Raw genomic sequence first — 22321 nt, 5'->3', positions numbered from 1 at the left:
TCTCTAGGCTTGAACAAACTGAAAGTGTCTCCTTGATAAAAACACTCCAGAATCCCACAGATACAGCTTCACTGAGTCCAGCAGCCAGTTCAGTGCTCCCAATCAGCACATGGGGACGAGCTACACCAAAGAGCCTGTGTGGCTCCAAGGAGAAGAATGATATTGTCCCTGTCTTCTACTGCCAGAAACAGCATCTGTGATGGTCTTTCTATCACAACTCCCTCTCCCACAAGTGCTGCCTTGGGATAAGATGACCATACCTTTTCCAGTGCCATTGTATGTTCATGATTCTTTTATTTCAGCAGATCCCTCTGAAGCTGTGATTCCTCCAGTATCTCTTGCAACTACCAACACACTCCATAATTACGAACATATTAAATACACTGATATATTAAAATCGATTAAGACAAAGATTCTCAGCCTTTTGCATCTGGTGATCTTGCCCACCATAGAATAATGAATGAATGACCTGCGATGGCTCTTTTAGCTTTCAGGAAATTTTTTGGCTCAAATCCCAGCCTAAATCAACAGCTCCTCCCAGAGGAAATTTATGGGCATAGCAAAGAACAGAAATTGTGTTAGCTCTCTAGGAAAAAATTGGGGTTCGGGGAGAAAGACACAGCAACACTTACCCTCAACAGCATACACTGCTGACTCCCTAGCTAGCAAAAGAACTGATCTATGAACAAGAAATCATTTAGAGGGTGAGAAATAAAAATGCAGAAATTAATCACCATAAGGAAATATATTCCTCTAAAGGAGCCTGCCATATCACAGTGCTGGTTATCTTTAGATTATTTTTCAGTCATAAGGTTACAGAAAGGTCATTTTAGGAGCCACCAAAGTTATCCAAAAGTGCTGGACATGTTTGGACAGCACATCTCAAAGAAGTGAAGTGAACTCCTGTTTTGTTGTTTTGGAAGGCTCTTCACATATATTCAACACTGCATAACTAACCAAATAACTGTCACAGACTTATACCCCCTCATTTGGAGATAAGCCTCCAAATCCTTCACACAGCAATTTCAACCCCCTTTGCTACATGCTACGTTCTTGGTGGTGCTTCTACAACAGCATGCTTTTTGGTTTGAAGAAGGTATGGAAGGTATGGAGGGCCTCCAAGACGGCTGCTTGACAAAGGCTAGACATTCCCAACAACTGGCACAACTTGAGCTCTGACAGATTATAGTGCAGCGACAAATGGAAATCTCACATTTGTGTTCTCCAAAACAAACTTGATGTAACTTGAAAACAGTCTGTCCACCTGCACAGAAATGGGTGAGACCTTTCATCTTTCAGCACCAAGACAAACAAATGCTGAAAGTAGCTTACCAGGTACAAAGAAAAGTCCTTAACAATGCTGAGGATGAAAAAAGAGTCTCAGCCTTCAGTAATCCAGTTTGGGGATGAAAAAGGCACACACTACTTTGGACAGAATTTAGAATGAGCTCACACAAACACCTTCTGTGGAATGAGTACAGAAGATCTGCATCTCCTCCACACTGAAGTGGTGTCCTTCACTGATGAAGACTGAGTCCCACACTATTTTTTTTCAAGAATGTTGATAGACAGCAGAGCTCAGATGAGGAAGTGTTATCTGTAGGAGGCCTGAGCAACAGTAGCAGCCCCACAACCAAGAGGGCTCCAGGAAAAGAACAGAGAAAAGAGGCTGCAGTACCTGCAGAAAAAAAAGAATTAGTGTTACTTCCTCTTGGTTGCCAGTGAGAAGATGCCAAAGGACCTAAAATTTCCACCTGGTGACCTTGCCTACCATAGCAGAATGAATGGCCTGCGATGGCTCTCCTTTCAGCTTTCGGGACATTTTCCAGGCTCAAATCCCAGCCTAAATCAACAGCTCCTCCTAGAGGAAATCTATGGGCACAGCAAATACTAGAAATGTGTCAGTTTTGCAGGAAACGGTTGGTGAGGGGAGCAAGAAGAGGAAGAGCAACATTTAACCTCAACAGCATACATTGCTGGCTCCCTACCTAGCCAAACTATATGTGCCTTTTACACTCAGTGTTCAAAACACTAAAAAGTACATAAAATAAGAGAGGCTGCAAGGGGGTCATCCATTGTGTCCGAGGACGCCTTCAAATAGGTTCTGGCTATCAAATACATCTCTGTAATAAGGGAATAAACAATCCCTTAAGTAGATAGCCAGAACATTAATAAAGATGTACAACTGACCAGTGAATTTGTACTCTTAGAGAGCTGGCAAAGCTGCACACATTTCTCGGCAAAGCTTGCCTGCTCTGAGTAGCAGCAGCTCCTTTTCCAAAAATTCATCTCAAAAAGCAGCTTCCTTAGGTTTTTTCCTTCCACAATCATCACCACAAAGGAGGAGGAAAACAAATGGTAATCACAAAAATAGCATCTTCAAAGATAACTTTGTTCCTCCAGTTGACTATGTAGGGCGTAAGAAAACCACAAAACTTGGACTACATACAGAACTGCTTCACTCACAGAAATCATTACGGTCCTTGAGACCATATCTTTAGGACAGAGAACATCCTGAATGTTGTCATCGGCATCAGTTTCTTTCCTAGGGAACTGAAGGAATCTAATGATACATCTTCAGGAATCCTGAAAAGCTTTCAAGAAAGCATGATGGGCAAGCTTTTCCCTAAAAATAGTGATGACGGCTCCTCAGCAACTAAATGGTCCAAAGATAACCTAAAGGGTGAATGAGAAGCCGCAGCTTTCCCTTGATAGAAGAAATATCTTAGAAGGAAGTGACAGGATAATTCTTTGTCTCTTAAGGAATCTACCACTAAGGACTCTCCTGCATCCTGGGAACTTGCTGCCAACTGCCACAGCTAAAGCAGGAGATGACTGCTACTGTTACCTACAGCAACCACCATCCACTGGTAGCCTGTTTTAATACTAGTAGGGCAGGTGGGAGAATCTAACCTCAAAGAAGCTGCCTCTCCTCCTCCAGGAGCCTCAGCCAAAAGACTTGCTAGCTAGACAGTAGCAAAAGCTCAGCTTCTCCAGCCAGCATGCTTCCCAGCAGCCCACACAGCCAAACAGAATTAGCCCCTTCCCACTGCTTTTCCTGACTCTCCTTTCCAGGATGAACCCCTTCACAAGCACAAGTATCTGCTGAGCACAGGGGTTGTTACATTAGAGTCTTGTGAAAAACCTAAAGCTGGAAAAGGAGAGGAATGCCCGAATGTGCCTTTTCACAGCTATCACCATCATGCAGCATATTCACAGCAAACCCCATCTCTCACCTTGTTGACCTCTAGGAAACCAGACACTCGGCAGCCCTCATTCTTCTAGTCTTGCATTTTCTGGCTGAACCCTTCCCTCTTGCACTGCTCTCTGCCCTCTGGGTTCTTGGGGGCCAAACCTTGCCACCTGTAGGCTTTTCTGACATCGTCACAAGTACTACAACACCTGCAAAAGCACAAGACTCATCTTACCATCTTTATGACTATAAAGAGATGCTCCAGCTCAGGACCTGAATCCTTGGCATATCCTTCTTCAACAAAGCAATAAAGGAAACATTAGGGACCGGACCTTGAAAGCCCAATGCTCCAGAAGGAGCTTGAGCATCTCAGTGTACTTTTTGAGACTTGAGCATAAGGATACAAGCTGATTTAATTCAGTGCTTGAATTTGAAGATGGCTTTGCCTGTCCACTGAAACAGAGAAGTCACTCCTGGCAAAGAAGTTTACTACAAAAACACCATCAGCATCCCACAGCTTTGAGCAGTTTGGAACTTCCCCATGCGAAAAGAAAGCATCTGTCTGTTTCTATTCCTCCTTTCCTCTCTTTGTAGTGCAAGACTGACAACATTGGAGGGAGGGTTAATGGCATTCCTTATCTTTCCTGACTCTACAGGCTGAACCCCTTCACAAGCACCTGCTGAGCCAAGGGGTTGTTACATTACAGTCCTGAGAAAAACCTAAAGCTAGAAAAGGAGAGGAATGCCCCAACTGTGCCTTTTCAATTCTGTTTCATTACTTTTCTACCTCTGAATAACATATCGGTCACCAGGAAAACACCAACCAAACAAACAAACAAACAAAAAAAAACCAACAGTTTTCATTATTGATTCCAGGTTTTGAGGGACCAAAGAAAAAGTTCCAGGTTCACAAATCCTAAATCTGTGATCACAAATCCCTCAAGATGGAGACATCTCTGGGGAAAGACATAACTTGATAGGTGGGTGAAACTATGCTATTACAGAGACAGTAATAGCAAAGGATAGTCCAGAACCTATCAAGGATCCATTCTTACCGGAATTTGCAGGTAGGATAAATGAGAAACACCAAATGACAACTGTTGTTTGTGGGAGTGACGGATGTCTGGTCTTTGGTCCCGCAAGGATGCAAACCCTGCAGCAGAGGTGAGAAGGCAAAGCCATAACTTAGTTTTATTCCAAGGCAGTTATGGTGTCATAATTCACACGGCTCCCCCCGGACACCAAATAACCCCCCAAAAGATTCCCCTTGCTGAGGTACAAACTTTGTGCTACTGCAGAGGCAGAGCAATTTGCACTGTCCTTAAACAGGCACACAGACAAACTAGACAGCCAACTCCGCGTGTTATTAACAGCCACAAAGCACAGCTTCCAAAGGCATTCCAAAGCCACAACAGCTCCCGTCATTCTCCAAACACGTGCCCAGAGGGATTTCATTGCACAGACCTTCACAGGCATTTAAAAAACAAAGAGAACAAGGCTGGGCGGCGGGGCCACCTCCCTGCCGCTACTCACCTCCGTGCTGCCGGAGCGCAGCAGCTCCCAACAGAAAGACAGCAAGGGAACAGAACCGCTGACCCCCGCCACTACGGGGAGACAAGCCCCGCCCCGAGCCACCGCCCACGCCCGGCCCGCAAGGCCCCCGCAGCCCGCCGCCGCCCCACGGAGGTACCCTGGCACGCCCGCCGGGCCCCGTCGGCCCCGACCCGCCCGCTCCTTCACCCGAAAGTCTCGCAGGCCCGTGGGGAAGGGACGGAATCGCTTCGGCCGCTACAGCGAGCCCTTGGCCCCGCCCTGACCTGGCCCAAACCCGCCCCCGGCACCGCCCCACCGGGCAGCGCCATCGAAGCCGGCCCAGAGAGGTGGTGGGGATGGGGTTCCCGGGATTCTCTGCGGCGGGAAGGGCCCACGCGCCGCCTCGCCAGCTCCTGGCTCTCTGTTCCAGCAGCCCCGGGCTTTGGAGGAGCACCAGGGATAGCCGGCTGCGGGAGACCCGGTAACGGTAAAGGGCTTTGTGCCTAGGCGAAGCTACAGATAGGGAGCGGCTTTCACTCGATCTGACACCATGCGGCCCATCCATCGTGGCCGTCTGTGGAGGGTATGGAGTTACGCCTCAGAAAACAACCCAGCTTTCCCTCAGGCTGGCTGCTGCAGCCGCAGAGCTGGAAGCAAATCGGCTCAGAAGAGAAACTTCCACTGGATCAGCTTGCTCCAAGCCACATCCAACCTGACCTTGAACACTGCCAGGGATGGGACAGGCACAGCTTCTCTGGGCAGCCTGTGCCAGCGCCTCACCACCCTCACAGGGAAGAACTCCTAATGTCTAGTGTATCTAAGTTAATCTGTGAGCCCTCCAGATAGTCCTTCCACTAGAACAGTGACAGGCTTTCCTCTTTCCCCCAGCTCTATGACCCCAGTCCAATAAGCCACTTGGGAGGTTATCAATAGATGGCCTCCCTGCTAGTCCATTGCTCAAACACACTCTGGACCCCAAAACTCAGTCGCTTCATCATCAGTTAAGAACATTTGATCTCCCATCAGAGAAACACTCCAGAAATACTCTATTTCCATGTCACCCAGCTTGCATAAAAGCATTGTGCAATTCCCTGAGCTGAGGTCCCATCCAGGGAGCCATATGGACCATGGTTCAGGGGTTGCTGCCTTGCAGACCCATCTGCTTTTGTGGTTTAATAAGAGCTCTGCATCTTCAGAACTACTCTCATCACAATCTCCCCAGATACCCCCTTCCCAATCCTTCAGGTCTGTGCCCACAATCAACTTCTGAATGTAGCAGTATAATTTCAGTTTTTTGTGCAGTAAACATGTTCTCTCTCTTTCTCTTTGCAATTCTTTTAAACAGTCCATCTCCAACTGCTTCTCCAAATCATCCCTTCTTAATCATCCAAAGCAATCATAGTAGTCCTGTGCCGCCACCAAGCACATGCCCAAGGTGGCGCACACGCTCTCTTTACCACCTCCACCATACACACAGCGCTGTTCCAGGCTCTGCCGCCGCTCAGGTCGAACCACTTCTCTGTCATCCAGTATACAGCTGGGGAGAAGGGGCACATCCATGCCTCCATAACAGTTCTTCCTATAGGGACATCCTGCCAACTATGTCAACTTAAAAGTTGTGGAATAGATAAATTGAGGCTAAACAAAATTTATTGTTCAAACTCAGTTAAAGCTCCACCAACTACAGATTTGGGATGTCACATGGATTTGTCACTACTCTGCTGATTCTTACAGTTTATGGCCAATGATCCAAAATGTGCAGTCACTCATCTAATAAAGGGAGGGCTCTCAACCTCAAGGAGTTACCTTGGATGGTGTCCCAACCCAAGGGGGGAGTCCCTGACTGCAGGCCCACTGCTCCAAGGAGTACCACCTCCAAACAGCTCTCCGGTGGAGCTCCTTTTATACCCTAGTCGAATCTGGTCTGTGGTCAGACATGGTCATGTAGCCCCCCCATGGGCTCAGTACCCCTTCTTGCCTTTGTATCTGCTGACCTCCACCACCTGGGTGGGACAAGAGCTGCGCAGGGACTTTTCCCAGGATTTTGTCTCTGGCGGAGGCTTTCACAGGCTTTTGTCAGGGTTTGTCAGGGCGGGTGTACCTGCCACAGGCTCCACCAGTGCCCATGAACCCTGTACAGAGCTGGCAAGGGCACAGCGATACCGGCGGGTTTGGCCACACCTAGAGGAGTGGATGGTAGGCAGCAGCATTTGGCCTGGGGCTCTGGGGCAGACTTCTAGGTGGAGCCTGATAATCTTCCTTTCCTGCTCCTCTTAGCTACCAACAGCAGCCATGGAAGCTGTGCTGGGTTGCTAATTTGCCACCCAAACTCTGCTCTTTTCCTGAAAACTCTTTCAGAGCATATTGCTAAGATAAATGTCTTGCTACAGGGCTTATCTTCCCTCTCTCCTTTGTTTCAGAAGGGATGGAGATATTCATAGCTGTAGACAGCATGTGAATTTGGACTGATTGTAGGCATCTCTGACATTTTGTTTCTATGGTTTGTCTGGTCCAAAAATGCTGATGGAGTTATTGGTTAAACAGTCTGGGGCACTGGCTGATGTAGAGGTTTAGCAACTGCTGAACTGTGGCTCAGGGCAGTGAATTCCAGTCCAAGCTACTTAAACACCTGGCCTGGCTGGGAGGAGCTGTTTCTTTCAGCAGTCCCAGAGCAGCAGCTGGAGTCAGTAATATGAGATTTCCAGATCAAATGAGGATTATTTTCCCTCCATGCACACATTGTGGCTGGAGATCACATCCCGGCTAGAATGGATCAAAACTGTGACTGAGGGATAAAAGTGGTAGGCAAGGCCCGGTTGGATGAGGCTTGGAGCAACCTGGTCTAGTGGAAGGTGTCCCTGCCCATGGGAGGGGTTTGGAACTAGATAAGCTTAAAGGTCCCTTCCAACCCAAACCAGTCTGTGGTTCTATGTATGTGCACAGTGATAAGCAGTTTATGAACAGTTTGCACTCCTTTTTTTGCCCCTCAGCCTTTCCTGATCTTTGCCTCCCATCCTGCTATGGGTTCCTCAGTCTATATCAGAATCTATAGCATTAATGTCTTTTTCACCTAAAGCTGAGTCTGTTTCTTGCTGACCTGAATCCAATAAACTACTGTCATGAAGTTTCAGGCTTTCTTTTTCTTGCAGAGGCCCCCTTGCTTCTCACAGGCTAGGGTTTAGGGGTATAGCAGTAAGCTCAAGTCACTCCAAGGCTCTTATACTTTTAACACAGCTCGCAAAAGAGACCTAGTGGTGTGTATGGGTTTGCATAAAGCAGGCTGAAGCTGAGTAGAATAGGACTTTACACCAAATGTCCAGCTGGTTTTATAATTTTCAGCATCTCTTCACCACTGTAAAGCATGCAAGTCTAAGGGGGCTGGTCATCCTGTTTTGTTTTACCTTGTTCAGCTCAGGCAGTATTCATACCTACGTTATGAGGTGAGTTGTGAAGATAACAGTTGTGGAGATAACAATGATCTTAAAGGTCTTTTCCAACCTAAATAATTCTATAATTAAATTCTGATGATGGAGTAGAAGCACTGTGGTGAGGAGTAGTTTATGCTGCTGCATCACTTACATCTAATTCAGCTCTGGATACACCTTCAGACCTTATTTAAGGAAAGCAGGGCAGATCAGGTTAGCTGTGTGAGGTACAGGACTAGAAATTAGAGGCTGAGACTATTCATAACAGTTTCTGAAAGACTTTTGTTGGGGGACAGCTGCAGCTGGAGCCATGTGGTGCTGGGTGCCACCAGTTCAGGGTGACAGAACTTGCGTGTAACACACAGGGCTAAACCGTGCCTGGAAGCCAATCACTTCAAATAATTTCAGGTGTTAGCATCGTTACAAGGTGGATGAATATAGACAAGGAGAACGTTTCCTTTTGTCTTCTCCCTTTTTCCCATTGAAAGTAGCAGAACCATCAGTCAGAACAGTACTTTCTGTATTTCTGCAGTATATGGGTCACATTAGTATCCCTATTACCTATTTTCATTTCATCCAGGCAGGAAAGTAATTAACACAGGGATGAGACCTGAGGACTAATCCCTTGTCTGACAGCTGTTCAGAGCCTGGAATTGTTACGAGGATCATAGAATCATACAATCACAGGATGGTTTGTATTGGAAGGGACCTTAAAGCTCATCCAGTTCCAACACCCCTGCCATGGGCAGGGACACCTTCCACTAGACCAGGTTGCTCCAAGCCCTGTCCAACCTGGCCTTGAACACTGCCAGGGATGGGGCAGCCACAGCTTCTCTGGGCAACCTGTGCCAGTGCCTCACCACCCTCACAGGGAAGAATTTCTGCCTAAGATCTCATCTAAATCTTCTTCCTGTCAATTTAAAGCCATTCCCCTTGTCCCCTTTTGGCCCTTGCCAAAAGCCCCTCTTCAGCTTTCTTGCCAGCCCCTTTAGGGGCTGGAAGTTGCTCTAAGGTCTCCCCAGAATCTTCTCCAGGCTGAACAAGCCCAGCTCTCTCAGCCTGTCTCTAGAGCAGAGCTGCTCCAGCCCTTAGAGCATCTTTGTGGCCTCCTCTGGACTCACAAAAGAATCTATCAGTCTTGCCTCCTGTGTTGATCTAGGGCCATGGTTTTGTAAGAACGGATTTCTTGGGGAGTAGGCAGGGCCATCTTTGGCACACCAGGAACACCAGCCAAAACTGAAGCCTCCCTTCATACGGACTTGAATTTGATGATCTGAATTTGCACTGGTAGAAGCTGAGGGATGCTAGTCAGTTATGTAGATTTATATTCACAAGCGTCCATTTCTACATACTAACAACACTTTTTTGCCCTTCTTTTATTTCTGCTAGGTTTGCTTCCTCCATGTGAATTCTGCTACAGAGTCGTGCTCTTTCTGGTTATTAAGAGCTCCTTTTCTCTACAATCTTCCTCTTGCCTTTTTCATAGCCTAAGCCAAAAATATTTGTTTACCACAAGTGATCAATACCAGATTTGTTGTGTAGGCAGGACTAGCAATGAGTAAGGGATAACAAAACAGAGAAAATGGATGCTTCACTAAAAATAGACATGCTACAGAAGGTAGAAACTGGTTCCTCATGTCAAAGCTAAAGGATAATTAATTGAGCAATTGGGACGAATTTGGAAAATGATTCTTGGTGAACCACATCCTTCCTGCGCTCAGTGAGGAGGCAGAGGATGATACAGTTTTGAAGCAAGCAGAGCAGTGGTGAGAGGGGCTGTATTTGCAGTCGCTGGTGACTAAAGCTGCCTATCACTTGGCTTTGTTTTAAGAGATTGCAGCATTATTGCCCAGAAGATATGCTGGCAATTTATGAGATCTTTTCTGAATGATTAGGAATCTGTGTGGAGCTCAGTCTCAAGCTGAGTAGACAAACTTTACAGAAAGAGGAGACACAACAAGGTTTCTTGCTTGCTTGCTTGCCTGTTTTATCCTTGTACTTTGCCTGTCATGCCTGCAGTTTTGGGGGGCTGTCACTTGCTGTGGCCTCAAGCAGTGCCAAACACTGTCACCTACTGAAACCAGTAGGTGAACCAGTCACTACTTGAATCATTTATTTCCTTGAATGGTTCCTATAATGCCTATGATCCTCGCTGATGACAAAATTAGGTGGAGGGCTTGCCATTACAATATTTATTAGGTACCTAAAAATTCAATGAACACCCTGGGTAGGCAGAAGAGAGAAGCACAGATTGGTGCCCTAGCTGAGGAAAAGATCAGCAGAACTCAGCTGTGACACTGTCACAGTATCTGTTCTGCCAAACCGACATGATGTGGGTTGCCCAGCTCATACATGTGCATTGCAGCTGATCAGCCTATGCATAGCTTTTAACCATCAGCAAAGCATTATTCTTTGCCTGGTGGGCATGAAACAGGAGGTCTGCAGGGTTTTTATTTGTGGAGGTCTCTCAGTGAACACAGGACATACGTTGCTGAAAAGAGAGTTGTATCACTTCTGCTTTTTCCTCAGCAACTTCTTGTCATAAACTGTAGCTTTCCCTCCTCTCTTGCTGCTAAGTCTTCCTCAAATGGGCTACAACAATTGTTTTGAACGCTCTCACAAGGCTTTAGAAATACTGTCTTGGTCAATTTTATCAATTTCGAGGGGCAACTCTGACTCTCCTTGTCTATTTCTTGGTCTGCACTTCGTGTTCTTTCATAGAATCACAGAATATTTTGTGGAAGGGACCTTAAAGCTCATCCAGTTCCAACCCCCTGCCATGGGCAGGGACACCTTCCACTAGACCAGGTTGCTCAAAGCCCCATCCAACCTGGCCTTGAACACTGCCAGGGATGGGGCAGCCACAGCTTCTCTGGGCAACCTGTGCCAGGGCCTCATCACCCTCACAGGGAAGAACTTCTTCCTAAGATCTCATCTAAATCTCCCCTTTGTCAGTTTAAAGCCATTCCCCCTTGTCCTGTCACTACAGGCCCTGGTCAAAAGCCCCTCTCCTACTACAATTACCATTTGAAGCTACCAAAACTTTGTCATTCATCCTTTTACCTTGACTATTCCTTGACCCATTCTACAATGTCTTGCCTCCAGAGGAGTGTCCTGTACACTTTCCTCTCAAAACAGAGTGCAGCCGCTCCTACCCTTCTGCAACCCCACAAATCTCCTGCCGAAATAGGAGGCGAGATGCAGTTTCCTGCACAAATTAATTGCAGACATTTCAGCTGCTAAAGTAATTGCTTGTGGGAAGGGATAGCATGTAATTTGAGAAAGGATTTTGCTTCTCCCCTACTGTGTATAGTAGAAACATGCTTGGCACATATGCCTGCTGCTGGGAACTTAGGAGGGCTGAGGAGTATGGCTGCACCTGTGTTCTGTATCCACCATGTGTTCACATCACAGAATCACAGAATGGCTTGGGTTGAAAGGGACCTTAAAACTCATCCAGTTCCAAACCCCTTCCATGGGCAGGGACACCTTCCACTAGACCAGGTTGCTCCAAGACCTCTTCAACCTGACCTTGAGCACAGGGAGGTTCTTCCCTGTGAAGGTGCTGAGGCCCTGGCACAGGTTGCCCAGAGAAGCTGTGGCTGCCCCATCCCTGGCAGTGTTCAAGGACAGGTTGGATTGGGCTTGGAGTAACCTGGCCTAGTGGGAGGTGTCCCTGCCTGTGGCAGGGGGTTGCAACTAGATGAGCTTTAAGGTCCCTTCCAATCTAAACTATTCTGTGATTCTATGACATGTACTACTGATGCCTGAACTCATCCATTATGTCTTGGCTATGTCAATGCATATGGTTGTCAATGCATATGGCTGTGGCTTGCATATGGTTATTTCCCCCTCACTTATTAGTAGCAACAATTACAGGTGATAACTTGCCATGGTTCATGGAGTAGTGCAGATCAATGCATGTTGTCCCCAGGTTTTTCAGAGTGCAAACTACAAAAATGATTTTAATTGCTTTTGTGGAAGCACAGGCCCAGCTCAAGATGTGGCTTTCACAGCCAGACTGAAAGGGTAAAATACTTACTGATCTTCTGTTCACAGTAGGCACCTATCACTTTTCTTTGTATTGAAACTTAAACTGAAATCACTCAGACATCCTTAGTTTGCAGAACTGACCTGCAGTATCCTAAGACCAGGCTTTCCCTCTGAATTTTACCATAGTATTTTCTGGGCAAAACTGCCAGAAAATAGTTTGCAAAGTAAAACACAAGTGAGAGAGGAGAGGTGTTCACCACCTGCCTGATTTTAAACAGAGGTCCACCTGGTGAGAAGGTCTAGTACAGTTCAGGCAGGTTCTTGTTGCACCACAGTGATTTTCCTATGTCTACTTCAAACCACCCTCTGTGGTCTTCTTCAGAGAAGAAAAAACGTGCCTTTCTGCTCCACAGAAGCTACTTATAGTAATGCTCATGGTGCTGGAGGGCTCTCAGCCTTGCTAAGTGGTGGGCAGGGGGAAAGCAAGGACTCGAGATAAGAATAGTATGTGGAATCTTAAATTTGATGGGACTGCCAGGGAGGAAATTACAGCTTGAAGGAGGAAGAGTGGTTGTGTTTTGAATTTTCTGTAGTAAATATAAAGTCTGGGGGTTTTGGTGGTGAGGAGGCAGTCCCACCAGGAATGTGTAAGGCTTTGTTTGGGACATGCCTGGCACAGATGTTTTTCATTATAAGAGAGCAAGAGGAGGACTTGGTGACAAGGAACACTTGTATGCTATGATAGAGATCATGTAAAAGATACAGGAAGGCAGGCAGGGATGAGTGTGGAGGGAGAGGGGACGGAGTCTGGAGGACACTGCAAATCATTCAGGTGATACCTGAATGAATTTGGCATAGGGTTGCCCTTTCCTCCCCAGCTCCGCTGAAATAACAAGTTGCGGACCTCACCTGGCAGTACCTGCAGTGCAGTTCCCAACTGTGCCATGGGCCAGCCACTTGTCTCTATCATCTCTATTTAAGAATGTTACTTGCTTTTTGTATTATATTTTAAATTCTGCTCTCAGGCCAGCTTGGACTTGTACTGTGGAAGAAGTGTTAGCATTTATGCCTGCTGTTCTGAGTTTCTGCAAAGATTTCTGCCAGGGGAAGTGGAGGGTAGAAGGGGAAGTGAGGGAAGTACAGAATTGCTCTGCAGGTCCAATCTGGAAATGTGTTGGCACGCAGGCATACACTATCACCTGCAGTTCACAGGAGGCAGAAAGATGAAATAGCATGTCCAGGGCCACACAATAGGCTGCTGTCAAAGCACAAGCAGTGCAGCCATTCCTCATTCCTTCCCATTCGACTCTACAATTCTCTGGCTAAGCTGTCCTGGCCATCTGTTCATCCTACTCTCCTCTCATAAGACAACCCCTGCAGTGCTATGTCCAGCTCTGGGGGCAACAACACAAGAGGGATGTGGAGCTGTTGGAGCAAGTCCAGAGGAAGCCATGGACATACTCCAAGGGCTGGAGCAGCTTTGCTCTGGAGACAGGCTGAGAGAGCTGGGCTTGTTCAGCCTGGAGAAGAGAAGACTCCAGGGAGACCTTAGAGCAGCTTCCAGCCCCTAAAGAGGCCAAAAGAAATCTGGGGAGGGGCTTTTGACAAGGGCGTGTAGTGACAGGACAAGGGGAATGGCTTTAACCTGACAGAGGGCAGATTGAGATGAGATATTAGGAAGAAGTTCTTCCCTATGAGGCTAGTGAGGCGCTGGCAGAGGTTGCCCAGAGAAGCTGTGTCTGCCCCATCCCTGGCAGTGTTCAAGGCCAGGTTAGACAGGGCTTGGAGCAACCTGCTCTAGTGGAGGATGTCCCTGCCCATGGCAGGGGGGTGGAACGAGATGAGCTTTAAGGTCCCTTCCAACCAAGACCATTCTGTGATTGTATGATTCTATGTGTTGGACTTCCAGATCATTCACAGAAATGGCAGAAAGAAATGGTCGAAAGGAAAGGCTGGCGAGTCTTATCCTCACCACTTCCCATCCTCCCCTGAATTTCCATTGCCCTCTAAATGAGAGTTTCTGAAGTCTCTGAAAACCTGAAAATTTCTCTTTTTTTCTTACAGGACTTTTTAAGAGATTGTGTTAGGTGTTCGTATTGCCCTCTTTAAAAATGTTTGAGGGTTGGTTTTTTTTAGGGATATCTGATACTACAAAAGTCAGGGAGTTCAGCAGCCTTGTCTACTTCTTTTATCTTTGGTGTTTGCTTTTTTTCTTGGTGAATACTTGAATATTTTCATCCTGGGTTATAAAGAGTAGCTGGCCAATTTGTACTTTTGCTCATTCGCACTGGTTTACCTCTCTATACTAACTGTACATCCTAGAAAACTAATGGAATTCTTTTGCAAAGAAGTGCTAAGATTAAGGTAAACAAGGGAGAAAAGTGACCTCGGGAGGTCAGCTGCCCCATCCCCACAGCCTCAGGGCAGAGCTGACTGTGTCCAATAAATCTGAGAGATGTTTGTCTCACCTGACCTCCTAAAACCTCTGGTAGGGCTGATTCCTCAATCTCCTTTAGCCATGCATGTCATCGTAATATTTTTCCTCCTATCTAAGCTGGACACCCTTCTTGCTGTAATTTTATCCCTGTATTTCTTGTGCCGTTTACCAAGGGTGTGGAAGGTAGGTTGCTCCTTTTCTCTTTACAGAAGCTAATACTGTTCTTACCTCCTTCCTTTAGACTGCCGGTTCCAATGAGTATTGAGCTACTGATACAGTTTTATGACGAATATTGCAATTACTCTGTAATATTTTCATCCAGATGATATCTTTCCTTGTTTGCTTTTGCCAAGGTCACATGAAACAGCATTAAAGCCCTCAGCAGAACCAGCATATGTAGTTTCTTTTGCTTACCTCATATCTCTACAAGGTCTTTGTCATAAAAAAAAATTTAAACAGGCTTCATTGGATGGTTGTGACAGATGTGGGTTGGATGTTACCTACCTCCCAATTACCTGGTAGGTGTTCCCAAATGGTTTATTAGTTCTGTTTTTCTCTTGGAATTGAAGTTAAATGAAGCAAGCCATAATTCTGACTCATTCCCTTCCCCTTTTCAAAGATAGACACTATCTTTACAACTGTTCTGGAACATGCTAGTCCTGTACAAACTGTCAGATACTGCTGTATTGACAGCTTTGAGGGTTGTTATAAATTTCCCTGGATTAATTTCATCCAACTAAAGCCCATAGAGTTTGCCTAGTCTGTTCTTTCTGATTCTAGCCTGAAGTTATACCTGATATTGCTGATGTTAATTCTGCTGCCTACCTGATCTGCAGTGACTTTTTAATAGACACCGAAGAAAAACATTCATTCATTGACTGCCTGCTTGGTAGGAGCTTTCACTGCCTCTTAATAGATGCATTCCTCACTTGTTTCACTTTTACTAATATTGTAGCAATGCAAGCTTTATAATCTCTTGTTCTCTGTATTTTGTATTTTACTTTTTGCCCTGGCCTCTCTGATCTTTATGCACCTGTACTATCATTGCTTTTAATTTTTATCTCTTTTCCCACAATCTACATGCTTGCTCTCTATGGGTATGGTTGCCAAAGAGCCTCATGATTCAGTTTCTTTCTCCCTGCCGCTTCTACATTAGGACAGTTTGTGTCTTAGGTATGCTTTGATAAGGACTGAAGACTCCTATGAACTTCTTTCCCATGGGATCTCAGTTGTGTTCATTTAATTCCATGCTCTTTACAGCAGCGTATTTTGCTGTTCTCACTTTTTCTCTTCTTCTAAGACTCTGAGACTTTATCATATAATACTGCTACTACTACTACTAATAATAATAATGAAAAAGGGAAATAACAGAGCTAAACCAAAGAAAAATTCCAGTACACAACAGTGATGCACAATGTAATTGCTTACCACATGCTGACGAATGCCCAAACAGGGAGGACTTCACTCCTCTGTGTGATTTCTCAGAATGCTGCATCTGCAGCATTTCTCCTCACATACAAGCTAAACAACTGGCCAAGCAGTCTGTGTTCTGTGGCATTCCTGTCTCTCTAGGTTCTTACTTACCTAAGCAATTCCAGATAACCATTGAAATGTTTCAGTTTGGCTAAAGTTTTGCAATTTGATTTCCGAACTGTTTTCTTGCAGCCTGAATTTGTCCCAGCCATCTCTGCACCAGCCACACTGAGGAGTTTAAATGCATCCAACCAGTTCCTCACCCTCTGAAAAATCCATCCATCAAATCTATACATCTCAAATTTAGAGAGAAGGAAGTTGTGGGGGACCACGCCAAAGGCCTTATAGAAATTCTAATGAGCCAATGAGCCGGCTTCAGTTGGAGCTTGGCTCAGATGCCTCTATATGAACACCCGCAGCATGGGGAACAAACAGGAGGAATTAGAGATGTGGGCACATCTACAGGGGTACGATATAATAGGGATCACAGAAACATGGTGGGATGGCTCCTACGACTGGAGTGTTGGAATGGAAGGTTACAGGCTCTTTAGGAAGGACAGGCCTGGCAGGCGGGGAGGGGGAGTTGCCCTTTGTGTTAGGGATAGGCTGGAGAGTATGGAACTCTGTCTGGGGACAGGTGAGCAGTCCACAGAGAGTTTGTGGGTCAGGGTTAAAGGGAATATAGCTATGGGAGACATTACTGTGGGGATCTGTTACAGACCACCTGATCAAGGAGAACCTGCGGATGAAGCACTCCATAGACAGATAGGAAAAGCCTCACGCTCGCAGGCCCTTGTTCTCATGGGTGACTTCAACCAGCCTGACATCTGTTGGAAGGACAGTACGGCCCAGCACAAGCAATCCAGGAGGTTCCTCGATTGTGTGGAAGACAACTTCCTTCTGCAAGTAATAGAGGAGCCGACAAGGAGAGGTGCCGTGCTTGACCTTGTGCTCACCAACAGGGAAGGGCTTGTTGGAAACGTGATGCTCCAGGGCAGCCTTGGATGCAGAGATCATGACATGCTCGAATTTGAGATCCTCAGGCCAGTGAGAAGAGCGTGCAGCAAGCTCACTGCCCTGGACTTCAAAAGAGCAGACTTTGGCCTCTTCAGGAACCTGCTTAGTAAGGTTCCATGGGATACAGCCCTAGAGGACAGAGGGGCCCAAGACTGTTGGTTGATATTCAAGGATCACCTGCTGCAAGCTCAGGAGTGCTGCATCCCAACCAGAAGGAAGTGCAGCAGGAGGGCCAGGAGACCTCCTTGGATGGATAAGTTGCTCCTGAGGAAAATTCAATTGAAAAAAGAGGCTTATAGTAAGTGGAAGCAAGGACAGGTGTCATGGGAAGAGTACAGGGATGTTGTCCGAGAAGCTAGGGACCAGGTTAGGAAAGCTAAGGCTCAGTTAGAATTAAACTTAGCTAGAGGTACTAAAGATAACAGGAAGGGATTCTACAAGTACATAGCAAATCAAAAACAGACTAGGGAGAATGTGGGCCCCCTCAGGAAGCTGTCAGGAGAACTGGCTACCCTGGATTTGGAGAAGGCTGAGGTTTGGAATGACTTCTTTGCTTTGGTCTTCACTGCCAAAGGCTCTGACTGCACCACCCAAGTCTTGGAAGGCAGATGCAGGGACTGTGAGAATGAAGACCTTGGGCCCACTGTAGGAGAGGAAGTGGTTCGAGACCATCTTAAAAATCTGAACGTGCACAAGTCCATGGGTCCTGATGAGATCCATCCGCAGGTCCTGAAGGAGCTGGTGAATGAAGTTGCAAAGCCGCTGGCCATCATATTTGAGAAATCATGGCAGTCAGGTGAAGTTCCCGATGACTGGAAAAAGGGAAATATAACCCCCATTTTCAAGAAGGGGAAAACGGATGACCCGGGGAACTACAGACCAGCCAGTCTCACCTCTGTGCCTGGCAAAATCTTGGAGCAGATTCCCCTGGAAGGCATGCTAAGGCACATGAAAATCAACAAGGTGCTTGGTGACAGCCAGCATGGCTTCACTAAGGGGAAATCCTGCCTAACCAATTTGGTGGCCTTCTATGATGGGGCTACAGAACTGATGGACAGGGGTAGAGCAGTTGATGTCATCTACCTGGACTTGTGCAAAGCGTTTGACACTGTCCCACACGACATCCTTGTCTCTAAATTGGAGAGACATCAATTTGATGGATGGACCACTCGTTGGATAAAGACCTGGCTGGATGGCCGCATGCAAAGAGTTGTGGTCAATGGCTCAATGTCCAGCTGGAGACCAGTAATGAGTGGTGTCCCTCAGGGGTCAGTGTTGGGACTGGTCTTGTTTAACATCTTCGTTGCTGACATGGACAGTGGGATTGAGTGCGCCCTCAGCAAGTTTGCCGATGACACCAAGCTGTGTGGTTCGGTTGATACCCTGGAGGGAAGGAATGCCATCCAGAGGGACCTTGACACACTCGTGAGGTGGGCTGATGCCAACCTGATGAGGTTTAACCATGCCAAGTGCAAGGTCCTATACCTGGGTCAGAGCAATCCCAGGCACAGCTACAGGCTGGGCAGAGAAGAGATTCAGAGCAGCCCTGCGGAGAAGGACTTGGGGGTGCTGGTCGATGAGAAAATGAACATGAGCCGGCTTCAGTGTGCGCTTGCAGCCCAGAGAGCCAACCGTATCCTGGGCTGCATTAAAAGGAGCGTGACCAGCAGGTCGAAGGAGGTGATCCTGCCCCTCTACTCTGCTCTTGTGAGACCTCACCTGGAGTATTGTGTGCAGTTCTGGTGTCCTCAACATAAAAAGGACATGGAACTGTTGGAACAAGTCCAGAGAAGGGCCACCAGGATGTTCAGGGGACTGAAGCACCTCCCGTATGAAGACAGGCTGAGGAAGTTGGGGCTGTTCAGCCTGGAGAAGAGAAGGCTGTGTGGAGACCTCATAGCAGCCTTCCAGTATCTGAAGGGGGCCTATAGCAATGCTGGAGAGGGACTCTTCATTAGAGACTGTAGTGACAGGACAAGGGGTAATGGGTTAAAACTTAAACAGGGGAAGTTTAGGTTGGATATAAGAAGGAAATTCTTTCCTGTTAGGGTGGTGAGGCACTGGAATAGGTTGCCCAGGGAGGTTGTGAATGCTCCATCCCTGGCAGTGTTCAAGGCCAGGTTGGACGAGGCCTTGGGTGATATGATTTAGCGTAGGGTGTCCCTGCCCACAGCAGGGGGTTGGAACTAGTTGATCTTAAGGTCCTTTCCAACCCTAACGATTCTATGATTCTATGATTCTATGATTCTAATAGATGGCATCCATAGTTTTTCCCTTTTCCACTGACATAGTCACTCCATCATAGAAAAGCCACTAGGCTGGTCAGGCAGGGCTTGCCCTTGGTGAAGCCATGCTGGCTGTCCCAAATCACCTCCCTGTCCTCCATGTACTACAGCATTGTTCCTAGGAGGATCTGTTCCATGATCTTCCCAGGCACAGAGGTGAGGCTGACAGGTCAGTAGTTCCCAGAGTCCTCCTTTCCCCCTTTTCTAAAAAGGGCTGCAATGTTTCCCTTTTTCCAGTCACCAGGGACTTCACCTGACTGCTGTGGCTTTTCACATATCATGGACAGTGGCTTGGCAAGTACATCAACCAATTCCCTCAGGACTCTGGAATGCACCCTGTCAGGTCCCAGAGACTTATAGATGTTCAGGTTCCTCAGGTGGTTACTACCCTGATCTTCTCTTACTGTGGGAGTAACTTTGCTCCCCCAGTCTCCATCTTGCAGTCCATCCACTTGAGAGGTGTGGGAAGAGAGGTTTCCAGCAAAGACTGAGGCAAAAAATTTTGTTGAGTACCTCAGCCTTCTCCTCATCTCTTGTTAGCAGTTTGCCAGTCTTGCTCATCTGGGAGGTTCACTTCCTTTGACCTTCTTTTTCTGGCTGACATACCTGTAGAAGCCCTTATTATTATTCTTTGCATCCCTCCAGCCACACGTTCGCCTTCCTGATCCCATCTGTACAAAACCGGGCTGCATCCCTATACTCCATCCCAGGAGACCTGTCCCTGCTTCCACTGCCTGTGCATTTCCTTCTTGTCTTTCAGTCTAAATATGCTGGTCTCTTGCAGTCCTTTCTTGATTTTTTTACACATGGGGATTAAGAGTTCATGTGCTCTTATGGAAAGCATCCTTAAGGAAGTGCCAGCTCTGTTCTGCTCCCTTATCCCTGACGGCAGTTCCCCAGGGGGTCCTATTGCCCAGCTCCTTGAACAGCTGGAAGTTTGCTTTCCTAAAATTCACTTGTGCTGGTGAGTAAAAGGCCCAGTACCACATCCCCTCTGGTAGGACTTAAGTTATACTCAGTGCTCCCCAGGAGTCTCCTGGATTGCCTACAGCTCACCGTGTTACTTTTCAAGTGGCTGAAGTGCCCCAGCAGGATGAGAGTCCTGATCAAATGTTCATCTTCTCTTCTGGACACCAGCAGTTTATAGGGTATGAAGAACTGAACAGATGCTAGGAGCAAAAACTCCAGCCCCAAAAACAGTTTGTAAGAATTAATGGTTAGTGGATAGAGAAGCTCACAGAAGCAGCATTGTGCTTGCTTATCACTGTGAATACAGTCCAACCTGATCAGTTTCCCCATCCTGTTCGCCACACAAATTCAACAGCCGTCTTCTGGCATGAGGGAGTCTGAAACTCAAACTGACTCTAAAGTGAGAGCAGGTTTTGCTGTTCTGTGTGACTAAAGGTTTGTTTACTTCTTAATTAACCTTGGGCTCCCTGGAAAAGAAAATGGAGGCTCTTTAGATAGTGTCGACAGACCAGTAGGACCTCCGGATTTGCCCTCAGTAGATTCCTGACTTACTGTGAATTATAGCGACTTACTGTGACTATTTGTCTTCCAGGAACAGCATCAGACCTTATAGTGCTCACTACAGTGAGTCCCTTATCACTGGCCAGGGTTCCCATGAGCTGTTGAAATAGTTCTGATTTTGTTCAGAGAGCTATTGCCAACAGGCCAAGGTACTTTGTCCAACAGGGATGAGAGAGGAAACACTAATTATTTAGAAAGCACAAATACTGAAAAGTACATTAATGGTGGAAAAATCCCACCCTGTTTTAAACCATGAAAGGTGCTACAAAACTTTCCTATAAAATCGTAGGTGTTAGCTCAGCTACTTGGAAGCTGCCGTCTCTAGTGACGCTCACCAATGCTGCCATCTACAGCACTGTTATGGTTGTTATTCTCTGTTCCAGACTTTCACACGCACTTCACCCGTTTGCACCACCATAGAAATACCTTCATTTGTCTGTACAGGCAGAGTTTCAGTCAACTGATTTGCCACATAATGAATTCAGTGCAGGCATATTCCTGTATATATTCCTATGTACCACAAAATGCTGGCTAGATACTGTTCGAGTGAATGTTTAATGAAATACATGTATGTGTGTTGATGTCTAGTAATGCATGAATCTTGCAGTAAACTTTATCAGGACATTCTTTTCCCCAGTTACACCTGTCTGTAACTTTCCCCCACAGGTCATCTTGCTTTTTTCTTCCATTAACTTCCATATAGCAGCCTTCCAGTGCCTAAAGGGGCCAACAATAAATCTGGAAAGGGACTTTTGACAAGGGCCTGGGCGACAGGACAAGGAGGAATGGCTTTACACTGACAGATGGACGACACAGATGAGATATTAGGAAAAAGTTCTTCCTTGTGAGGGTGGTGAGGCCCTGGCAGAGGTTGCCCAGAGAAGCTGTGGCTGCCCCATCCCTGGCAGTGTTCAAGGCCAGGTTGGACAGGGCTTGAAGCAACCTGGTCTAGTGGAAGGTGTCCCTGCCCGTGGCCAGGGGTTGGAACTGGATGAGTTTTAAGGTCCCTTCCAACCCAAACCATTCTGTGATTCTATGATTCCTTCTACTTTCTTTGGCAGCCAACTGGAAAACACAGTGTAATCCCAGCAATAACCACTCCCAGTGCTGTCAGCAAGCAGATGGCAGGAAGAGTTCATGTAACAGATTGTGCTCAGGATCAGTTTCAACATCCACCATTTTAATATCTAAGTAGTCATGGCACTGAGCCATATCATGAGGCCTTTTCCATAGCATACGAGAAAGATTCCCATCTTGCTGAGACACAGCAAGTCTTGCCTGGTATCTTTAAACACCCACAAAAATTAGTCAGATGATAACTAGTTGAGCATGGCTTCACCCCTGCTTACAACATTCTTTATCTTGAGCAGCTTTCAAAGGTAAAAGAAACTTTTTTTTTTTTTGACACTGAAAACGTCAAAGAAATTACCTCAGC

At 46.6% G+C, this 22321-nt stretch overlaps 1 long non-coding RNA gene across 1 annotated transcript; it reads right to left on the bottom strand.

Moving 5' to 3' along the window:
* Positions 1-1484: 1484 nt before the first annotated feature.
* LOC134164459 (uncharacterized) lies at positions 1485-4790 on the bottom strand. The gene is made up of 3 exons (XR_009965157.1): positions 4727-4790; positions 3237-3402; positions 1485-1872 (listed from the first exon to the last, which is right to left on the bottom strand). It is a non-coding gene; the product is annotated as an uncharacterized LOC134164459 (long non-coding RNA).
* Between the last annotated feature and the right edge of the window lie 17531 nt (positions 4791-22321).

Source organism: Pezoporus occidentalis, unplaced genomic scaffold, assembly GCF_034315485.1.
Source record: "Pezoporus occidentalis ecotype Australia unplaced genomic scaffold, CSIRO_AGI_Poc_V1 ctg22, whole genome shotgun sequence".
NCBI classification, from domain to species: Eukaryota; Metazoa; Chordata; class Aves; order Psittaciformes; family Psittacidae; genus Pezoporus; species Pezoporus occidentalis.
This window is presented reverse-complemented; position numbering and strand designations above follow the sequence as displayed.